The 11,101-nt window shown below is 37.3% G+C and overlaps 2 long non-coding RNA genes across 2 annotated transcripts in view; both read right to left on the bottom strand.

Annotated features, from left to right (window-relative positions):
* Positions 1-11,101, bottom strand: part of LOC138156295 (uncharacterized) — a 207,004-nt gene that overhangs the window by 145,083 nt on the left and 50,820 nt on the right. The gene's annotated exons all lie outside the window — the stretch shown is intronic.
* LOC138156300 (uncharacterized) overlaps positions 1-11,101 on the bottom strand; it is a 31,482-nt gene that overhangs the window by 2,119 nt on the left and 18,262 nt on the right. The window contains exon 2 of the long non-coding RNA XR_011167120.1: positions 8,652-8,690. This is a non-coding gene — a long non-coding RNA (uncharacterized lncRNA). The remainder of the gene's footprint in view (positions 1-8,651; positions 8,691-11,101) is intronic.

Below are 11,101 nucleotides of genomic sequence, written 5' to 3' on the forward strand. Positions count from 1 at the left end.
GATGGGATGTGGATCTGCAGCATAGAAGCATGACATGAAGGTGGCTAGGGAATAGCTTGTACCCCATCTTTTCTTCATTTGAAAATAATAAGGTCATCCAGTGTTCAGTATAACAATGGAAACCTGTTCACCTGTCAGTAATTTTTTTTCTTCCTTATTCTGACTACTTTCCTTCTTAGTGTGTGTGCATCTAGAATTGGGAGTTATAATAAAGAGAAAACCAACTGACTTCTTACCTTCCCCCAGTTGAGTTGATGAAATCAAAGAAAAGGCACAAGTTGCTAATATGTTAAAGGAAGTGTGAGCAAGTTTTCCTGGCAGAATTAAAGGAGTAATTTGTCATTAGCTGACAAAATACTGACCACATTCCTTCGAGAGAAAGTTTGTCAAAACTGAACTGAGTTAAGGTAAAAACCAACTGTGAGGATTGTGACCCCCGAAACTCTACCAGAGAACATCACAGTAGAGGGATTTGAGACTGTCCTGTTAGGGAGTAAAATTGCAGAAAGGAGCAGACCTGGGAAACCATCTGAGAGATCTACCCACCAAAGATTCTATGATGAGGAAGGAATAGTGTGAGAACACCAGAAAAAAAAATTACATCAAGGCCCTATTGCACTGGGAATATGAGTTATCTGAACTACATGTGTTCTTAATATATGTGTAATACTATGAGTATGAGCTACAAGTTTGTGCCCACTTTTCCTACTTTTCCCACAGATACTATATTTATTAATGAGAGGGTGTGTTGTGCTCCAGGTTTACAGGAAAGGTACACAGATGTGCTGAAGTCAATACAAAATGGTGCATAAGAGTTGATTGTTGGGGTGGAGTCAATATGTCAGAGTAGAAAAAGGACTTTTGTGGGGCTCTAGCTCCTACCTCCTCCAATTCATGTAAAAGGTGACTCTGAAGAAGTCACTTCTTGGAGCTACAGAACCCACAAAATGACACAGCAAAGCTAACCTTCTGTGGAGGACAGCCTGGCAGGCCAGCAGGAAGGGGCCAGTGCAGCACTCTGGAAGCCGACCCCAGCACCGCACCAGCCAGAGGTTTTAGTCTCAGGGTGGGTCTGACCAGCCCGGGGCTGGAGGGACTTCAGATCACCAGCAGTTGTAGTGGTTTCCAGAATTATCAACACATAGATGCTAAGGACAAAGTGAGAGGTCAGTGCAGTGTGGACTTTGGGATGCAGTAGTTGAGGATTGTGGTCAATCTTTGCCCCTGAGGTGAGAAGCAGCTGAGGCACAGTGGCCATGTAGCCACTGGCATGTAGTTGCTTCAACTCTTGGTCTGCAGATTGTAGGGGGACCAACCAACCAGTTTCAGGGGTAATTGCTCTTGCTTTAACCTGCTTGGATCTGAATCACTGTCTAGGGAGGAGGTCCTGGGGTGTGTGACCAGCTTGCCAGAGCATGTGGAGGCTTCAGAGAGGGCATCCAACTAATACCTTTGGCAGCTGAGAAAACCCCAGCATTTGGGACAAAGCTCCCCTGTCTGGTAGCAGAGTCCTACTGTGGCAAAACACCCAAAAGTCAAGTAATTGAGTGGCAACATGAGCAAACAAGGGAGGCAAAGCAAACAGAGCAACCCAACTTTACAATCTTATTTTGGGGACAAAAAGGATCAAAGCATGGAACAGGAGGAAGACAACAAAGTCAGAACTCCTGCACCAAAAGCTTCAAAGAAAAATGCGAGCTGGTTACAGGCCATTGAGGACCTTAAGAAGGATTTTGAAAACCAAATAAGAGAAGTGGAGGAAAAATTAGGAAGGGAAATGAGAATGATGCAAGAAAATTATGAAATGAGAGTCAACAACTTGACTGAAGAAAATAACACCTTAAAAATAGACTAACTCAAATGGCAAAAGAGGCTCAAAAAGGCAATGAGGAGAAGGATGCCTTAAAAAGCCGAATTTACCAGATGGAAAAAAAATCACAAAATCTCACTGAAGAGAATCATTCCTTCAGAATTACATTGCAGCAAATAGAAGCTAGTGACTTTATGAGGAATCAAGATACTATTAAACAGATACAAAAAAAAGAAGGCAATGTGAAATATCTCATTGGGAAAACCACTGACCTAGAAAATATATCCAGGAGAGATAATTTCAAAATTATTGGACTACCTGAAAGCCATGATAAAAAAATACCTAGAAATCATCCTTCAAGAAATTCTCAAGGAAAATTTCCCTGATGTTTTAGAACCAGAGGGCAAAATAGAGGTTGAAAGAATCCACCAATCAACTCCTGAAAAAGATACCCAAAAGAAAATTCCTAGGAATATTATAGACAGGTTCCAGAATTCCTGGATCAAGGATAAAATATTATAAGCAGGCAGGAAGAACCAATTTGAATATTATGGAAACACAATCAGGATAACACAGGATCTGGCAGCTTGGAATATGATATTCCAGAGGTCAAAGGAGCTAGGATTAAAACCAAGAATCACCTACCAAGCAAAATTGAGTATCATGTTTTAGGTGCAAATATATTCATTCAGTGGAATAGAGGATTTTCAAGCATTCTTGATGAAAAAAACCAGAGTTGAATAGAAAATCTGACATTCAGATACAAGAAGCAAGAGAAGCATGAGAAGCTAAACAGGGAAAAGAAATCATAAGGAACTTCTCAAAGTTGAACTATTTACATCCCTACATGGAAAAACGATAATTGTAACTGATGAAACTTTTCCCAGTATGAGAATAGTTGAAGGGAATAGAAATGTGTGTTTGTATGTGTATACATATATATATATATATATATATATATATATATATAAAGATATATATGTCTATATAGGAGGGTATATGGGCATATGCATACATATATGAATGTGTGTATATATGTGTACAGGTATACATAGACAGAGGGCACAGGACCAATTTAATAGGAAGGTATGATACTTAAAATGTGAAATTAAGAGGTGAGAGAGGAATATAATGATAGGAGATGGGGAGAGACAGAATGGGGTAAACTATCTCATATAGAAGAGGAAAGGAGAAATGGTTACCATGGAGGGGAAGAATAGGAAGGCAAAAGGGAATGGGTCAACCTTATTCTCATTGAATTTGGCTTAGAGAGGGAATGATATACACACCAAATAGGGTATCTCACCCTACAGGAGAGTAGGGACAAAGGAGATGAGAGAGGGAATGATGGAAAGGAGGGAAGACTGAGGTGGAAGGAAGTTGAAAGCACCCACTTTTGAAAAGGGACAGGATCAAAGTAGAGAATAGAACAAGTGGGAGGTAGGATAGGAGGGAGGGAAATATAGTCATTCTTTTACAATACATCCACTATGGAAATGATTTGCATAGCTACACATGTACAACCTATACTAAATTGCTTATCTTTTCAGTAAGGGTGGGTGGCAAGGGAGGAAGGGAATGAATCTGGAATTCAAAGCTTTAAAATCAATTGTTTAAATCTATATATGCTATTTTTAATATTATTTTACATGTCCCTGGGAAATAAGATATACAGGTACTGGGGCACAAATATCCACCATGCCCCACTGGAAAGTCAGAGGGAGTATGGAAGAAGATATTGAGAGAGCAGATTGGAGGAGGAGATATCCAGTGGGATTGCTATTTTGGAGTGGGGGGTAGGGGAAAAACGGGGAGAAAATATGTAACTCAAAATCTTGCAGAAATGCGTGATGTAAACTAAAAGTTAATAAAGCATTTGATTAAAAAAAGAGTTGATGGTTAAATTTTTAATGTGAAGATTTACACTTCAGAAATCATCAAACAATATAAATCACAGTTTGATTTATTGTTTTATTGATTGTCTAGATTTGACAAAGTGATGTAAGTTGTTAATAATGCAGATTAAACTCGAAAGTGCATTATACAGATGCTTTTTCTTCCCAGAGATCCAGTTGTTAAACATTTCTCAGCACATCCCTGGTTCTAAAGGTCCTGTATTTTTACTCTGTTATTTTATTAAATGCCCTTACTTTAAGTTAATTTTCTCTACTGGCTTATTATAAAAGCTAAGCATGTCACTGGGGGCTTGTAGGCTAGCAACACTTCTTATGTAATGCTCAACCAGTAAGTTCACTTCCAAGGGGAGGGGATAGCTGAAACTCCCTTTAATGAAGATGATCCTGGATTGTTTTCTTTTCCATCAATGTATACGGTGATAATCTTTACAATCATTTTCCCACATAGACTTCTCCATACAACCAGGGAGGAGTTCTCACCATGCAGTGATATTTACAAAAGGCCAGGAGGTTGATGGAATCATTACCTGGTTATTTTGGCATTTATCTCAAAGGCTGGCTCTCAAATAGTGGGACTGTTCAGACTAACTTAGTGATGATTTCCTGAAGAGGGGAATAAGGGCTTATTTGCAAGTGTGAAATTTCTTCTGTGAGGCTGGTTTTGGAAGCAGATATGGTTAAGCCAGCCCAATCTGTTTAACTTGTACAACTCTTCCAAACCAACCTTTGAATTGAGAAGCCAAATTTCCAGCTAAAAGTCTAGTATGATGCGAATTCTTCCTCCCTCTCCCATTTAAAAATAAGAAACCAGTAGTGCAGACAGTGTAAAGTGAGCCAGATTTCAGTTTGCTACAACATGGAAAAAGATGGTTTAGATGCTTCAGAATTCATCTACACCCACCCTTATAAATCATAGAACCCATTCTAATTTCAGAGTCCCAAGGACTTAATAAGTTTGGAAAAGAAACCAAAGTCCTTCCATTTTCTTAATCCTTGTTAAACTTCTAAATTCCTGAGCTAAAAGGCAAAGCCCAGGACTATGTAGGTATAAATAGTTTGTAAAATCTTTAACCACAGCCAACAACAACCCAAATCACTTAACAATGGCATCAAAATCATTTTTCAAATTCCAAAGGAACAATTCAATTAAACTCAATTCAACAGACATTATAATTCATGCAGTGCAGTAGGTTATAAACCAAAGGTTAACTGTAGTAAAAACAAATCTAATATCTAGACCACTAGCTTCTCAGAAGTTAACCCAGAAAAAAAAAAAGAAAGTACATATGATTGAAGGAGAAAAGATCTGGTGACTTTGTTTATTTTTACTATGTAAATATTGACATAGCAGGACACTCTATAAAGAAATGAGGAGTACATTCATATTACCAAAGAAATAGAGATCATATTTATAAAATTTAATGAATCAAATATATTGATTCCCTTTTAGTTTTTTTTATTATTGTGCTCACACATTTTTTAAAAATTACTCTTCATTGCAAATATATTTATATTATCATAATTTTGTATATAATGTACTAAATAATTAATTATTGAATAAATGAATGAATGATGGACAAAAAAAATGTTAACCTAGGACATCCTCAGCTCATGGCCTTGTGTTTTGATTCACCCTGCTATACAACATTAAAGATGAAATGTGACATAGTCTATATGCCATCAAGATATGCCAGACATACACAAATAAGGACAACACAAGATAGAATATAATAGAGGAAAAGAAGATATCCAGAGAAAGGGAGGGGGAAGAAATTACTCTTAGATGATGAAAAAGATCACTCTAAGCATGAGAGTTGTTATACCATTTCTTCATATTCAATCATATGCCATAAACGTTAGTTAAAATCAGCCTAAAATATGGCAAAACAGCCTACGAGGAGATAAGAAATCTAAAGAGGAGTTCTGAGTTCTTAAAAGCTTAGTTAGAAACCTTGTGCTCTCTTTATATACTCAATACCCCAAAATTCCATAGGTGGGTCCCAGGTTAGTCCATCTGGGGGGCAGTTATCTCAGTTTGCCCCAAGTCTGTTCCATAGCAACTTGGGTCACAACAGTTGAGGTTAGTGGTATGGGAATGTAGGATTTGATGCAAGCTGTCCTAGTTCCATTAGTATCCTAACCCACAACATTTCCACTTCCTGCCCCTGGGTCACCAATCAACTAGGTAGGCAGCTGTTTCATTTTCAAAACATAACTCTCATCCCCTCTTCTTTTCAACAAAGTTTAGGAGTTTCCATCAAAATATTAGCTGGATGGGCCAGAGGCAGTAGAAGCCCTAGCCAATTGAGTGGGAAGGTGGGTTGAAAGCAGATACACTTAAGCCAGTACAAATGCTTTAACTTGAACAGCATAATTTTTAAACCAATCTTTGAGTTGAGAAGCCAAATTTCCAACTGACCTAGAAAGTAAGACCTAGAAAGAAAAAAGGAGATATTGAAGGAGATCAGACTCCTTGAAAACCATAACCAAACAAAAATTCTAGATGTTATGTTTTAAGAGATAATGAAAGAAAGCTGCCCAGAACATTAAAACCAGAGGATCAAATGAAAATAGAGAGAATCCACTGGTTCTTAAAAGAAACCTTAAATCAATTGTTTCCAGAGAAGTCAGTGAAAATTTTGAGTTCATGAAGAAAAGTTAGCACAAGCAGGTAGGAAGAGATTGAATATCATGGGACGACAGTTAGGATCAAATAAGATCAAGCGTTAAATATCCTAAGGGAAAAGAAGTTTCAAATAGTATATATCAAAAGGTGAAAGAAAAAGCACAACGAAGAAAACTTTATTCTTCAAAAAGGGAGTATATAATCCTATTGGGATGGGGAGTGGGAAATCGGCTTTTAATAGAATGGATGATTTTCAAACACAACTGTTGAGAAAACCTAAGATGGGTAGAAAATTTGAAATGCAAACACTGGTGACAAGAGTGAATGGTGAACACACTGGAAAGTGATGGGTTGGGACAATGTCAACAGATGATCAAGGGATGGGCTCTTCGGCTCTTGTGGATCTTTATTTTCCCCTTGCAGGGAATATATGATGAGGTTTTGCTATTCTCTGCTGCCCTCTGCTGCCTCTCAAATGTAACTTGTTCCCCCACACACACACATGCAGGGGAAAGTGACCTATTTTCTCTTTAGTTTATAATCCCACAGGCTATTTTAGCTCTTTTATGATCCAGAACCCTAGCCAGTGACACACTGTCAATCTTAAAAAGAATCTCATGCATTTTAAGTCTGCCCTTTGAACTTTTTTTGTTTGTTTCTGTTTCAATTTTCAATCTAAACTCTTATTTGACTTTAAATGAGAAAATTTATTTCTATCATTTTCCATTTCCATGACCTCATTTGTGGTCTTTATTAATCATTGGTCATTGGTGACTTTTGTCCCATTTTCTCCAAGCAACCAAATCATTGCATTGTACATTAAGGCACAACAAATAGGCTCTTCTAAAATATTCACAGCTGTCAGTATTTGCTACAAAAAGAAAAATCCAGTGGGCTGAGCAAATGAATATCCCCAAATGAGATGCCTAAGATGTCTTTAACCTGGGATCCACAGAGCTTCGCTACAACAAGAGTTCCATGGATAGATTTCGAGGTGTCCTTGAACTTGGGTGGGGATCTTTATTTCAACATAATTGGTTTCCTTTGCAATACTATGTGTTTTATTTTGTATATTTACAACACTGCTCAACAAGGAATCCAACAAAGTTTCATCAGATTGCCCAAAGAGCCCACGAGATAAAAACATTAAGAATCCTTAATAAAAGAAAAAGAAACTTTTGCCAACTACAACTATATATAGCTAACCACAAAAAAAAAAACAAAACTATTCCGTCTACTCTTTGCAGTCTAGTGTCCTAGATACAATATTCCTGAGAAGTTTGTAGTTTGCTTGAGCTCCCACAGGAATGTTAACATGAGTCTACTAGAACTATATTGGATGTTAGAGAGAGCTAGGTGGCACAGTGGATAGAGTACTGGTCCTGGAGTCAGGAAGACTCATCATCTTGAGTTCAAATATGCCCTTAGACACTTACTAGCTGTGTGACCCTGTTTTCCTTGGTTTTCCCATCTGCAAAGAGAACTGGAGAAGGAAATGGTAAACCACTTCAGTATCTTTGCCAAGAAAACCTCAAGTGGGGTCACAAAGAGTAAGACATGACAGAAATGACTGAACAACAAATATTGGACATTAGCAACCATTCAGCCAACTCCTGCCCTTAATGAATGAGGAAACTGGTAGAGACAAATTTTAATTCAAATTCTCTGACTTCAAATCCAGTGGTCTTTCCACTTTCCAACACTGCCTTCAAATTCATTGTTTCATGCAACAGTTCAGGCCATTCTATCGTTACATAGATATAACTATTAGTTTTTCTTATGTTGAGACAAAATCTACCTCCCTTTACAAACCTTAAAGATAATGATAATATTTTCTTTAAATCTCTTTTCCAAGTTAACTATGTCCTAATTCCTTCAATATTTCTAGTCCCTTCACATCAATGACCACTCCACTTACCAGTTTCTCAGTCCTCCCTGAAATGCGGCCCCTAGAACTGAGCACAATATCACAGATGTAGTCTGGTCAAGATGAAGGATAGCAGAATGATCATTTTCCTCATTCCAAACACTGTGGCTCTGTTATTGCAGATGAAGATCTCATTATATTTTTTAAGCTACCATTTTACACTCACATCAAGGCTGTTGCCAAAAGAAGGTCCCTATGGGAGAGGAATTACATGACATAGCTCCTGACCTTAGAGAACTTATCATCTAATAATGAAGGTAGAACTTGGTAGCTTCAGTGACAGAAAAACAAACCCATTTCATCCAGCTGTATGAAAACATAAACATAAGAGTTAAGTGTTTGGGGGTATGAAAAGGATTAAAACAAAATTACCTTGGAAGCTGATTGTTAACAGTCCCACTCTATCATTAGCTGTAAAGAAGCAATTATCACAGTTAATAAAAACACATTAAGACACATGACAGATAAAGAAAGCAAACTGGAAAGAATTTAATTTCCCATATTTCTTGCCAGCTTTTATATTGGGTGTTATATTATTTATAGGACATATGCTCAAGAAAAACAAATGTGTAAGCTGGAGATGAGAAATCTGAAGACATTCAGTAACTTCAGGGATTGGGGTTTTACTTTATTATGGTAATTTATAGTCTTTTAAAAACATGCTGTTTCTTTTCCCAAAGCATTTTATAGCTTTTCAAAACTGATCTTTCATAGAATTATTTTCTTTTCTAAATGTTGTTTCCACTGTATTTAAAAAATGAACAAATTCCATAACCATGTACTGAAGGAGGCTTAGGCAGCATATTATTGCAGATACCTTCATCATATAGAATCTTCCATCTTGGCTACACTCTCCCTATTTAGCATCTTCCTGCTTCACCTCTCCCCCAATTTATCAGTGCCCCACACAAGTCCCTGGAGCTATCCTACCTCCTTCAAAGGTACCTAGGTTCATTGCTTCATTACCTGTTCCCTTAAAAATCTGCCTTCCAAATATTTTCCACACCTATGCTTGGTCCAAACACGCTATGGCAGTATATGGCCCTGAAAAATGTCATAAATCCTGCATCATTGAGAGTTGGAGTTGTATATGATGTAGAAAGATGAATCATAACAGTCAGTAAGTCAATAAGCTCTTATTAAGGCTTACTATGTGCCAAGAATTGTGTCTTATGTCATCTTCTTTGAAGTTGGTGATTTTAAATCTTAGAATTTTGTGGTAAGCACTATTGGATTTCCATGGTAGAAAAAAAGACAAAGACTGTCTTCATTTCCATTCTTCTGGACTGTAAGTTAATAGTAATTTCTGGGACATTAAATACTTATCTGTTACTCACAGAAAAAGTAATAAATGGAAAGGAACCTATATGCATAAAAATATAGCAGCACTTTTTTTTTTTGCTTTTTGGAGGGCAATTGGGGTTAAAGTGACTTGCCCAAGGTCACATGGCTAGTTTTTGTCTGAGGATTTGAACTCAGGTCTCCTGACTCCAGAGCCGGTGCTCTATTCACTGCACCACCTAGCCACCCCAGCAGCACTTTTTTTTTGGAAAGAACTAAAAAGGACAGGGGTATGCCTTTTAATTGGGGAATTATTGCAAATTATGGTGTATGAATGCAATTGTATATTTTTGTGCCATGAGAAATGATGAAAGAGAGGAATTCAGAGAAACCTGGGAAACTGGATCCTAACTAATCCACACTGGAGTGAACAGAATTAGGAGAATGATGTATACAATGATTGCAATGTTATAAAGAAACAGAACTGTGAAGTACTGAAGAGCTCTCATCAATACCATAACCAATCACTCCAGAAAACTGGTAGAGGATGCAGAGAGGAGATGGACTCAAGGTGTACTTAAGACAAACATTTCCAAAATAAGGACAATATATAGATTTGCTTTGTTTGACTATACTTGTTATGAGGCAGAACTTTCTACTAGGAAAGGAACAGCAATGAGACATTTAAAAAATAAAGTTCTAAAAGGGATGTAAACAAACAAGAATTGGAACTACCAGAATTAAGTTAATTTATTCTCTCTCTCTCTGTATATATATATATATATATATATGTCTCTGTCTTGGTCTGTCTCTGTCCCTCTCTGTCTGTCTGTCTGTCTGTCTGTCTCTGTATCTCTCTTCTATCTCTCTGTCTCTCTCTTTCTCATTCTTATTTGTATGAGGAAATTTTAGTATTTGTTGCTTTCAACTTCATATTTATAAAAATAATTTTAGTTTTAAAGGGAAAGTGGTAAGGTATCTAAACTTCATTTCTTGAAAACTTATCTATATGGAAGACCATGTTGTTTGAGAAGACACTGGGGGGAAAACATGAGAAAAGTCTGTGAAAGTTTTTAGATTCTGGAGGTGTCTGGTTTCAAACTGTCTATTCACAAATGTTAGGCAGTCAGGCAGTTAATCAGTCAACAAGCTTTTAAGTTCTTACTAAAGGCATTTAGGTAGTGCAGTCCATGAAGTCAGGGATAATTGAATTCAAATATGACCTCAGACACTTATGAATTTTGTGACCCTGGACTTAACCTGTGTTTTTTTCTCAGTTTGCTCATCTGTAAAATGGGGATAATAAGGGAACCTACCTCTCAGGATTGTTGTGAGGAACAAATGAGACAATATTAGCAAAGCACTTAGCATAGTGCTCAGCACATAATAGGTTCTTAATGTATGCTTTCTTTTCTTTCATTTTTCTTTCTTCTTCCTCCCCTCCATCCATCCCTCCCTCCTTCCTTCCTTTTTTCCTTCCTTCCTTCCTTCCTTCCTTCCTTCCTTCCTTCCTTCCTTCCTTCCTTCCTTCCTTCCTTCCT

This window comes from Petaurus breviceps, unplaced genomic scaffold (genome assembly GCF_028583685.1).
Source record: "Petaurus breviceps papuanus isolate PSGF00001 unplaced genomic scaffold, PetGlider_PUasm1.0 154, whole genome shotgun sequence".
Taxonomy (NCBI): domain Eukaryota; kingdom Metazoa; phylum Chordata; class Mammalia; order Diprotodontia; family Petauridae; genus Petaurus; species Petaurus breviceps.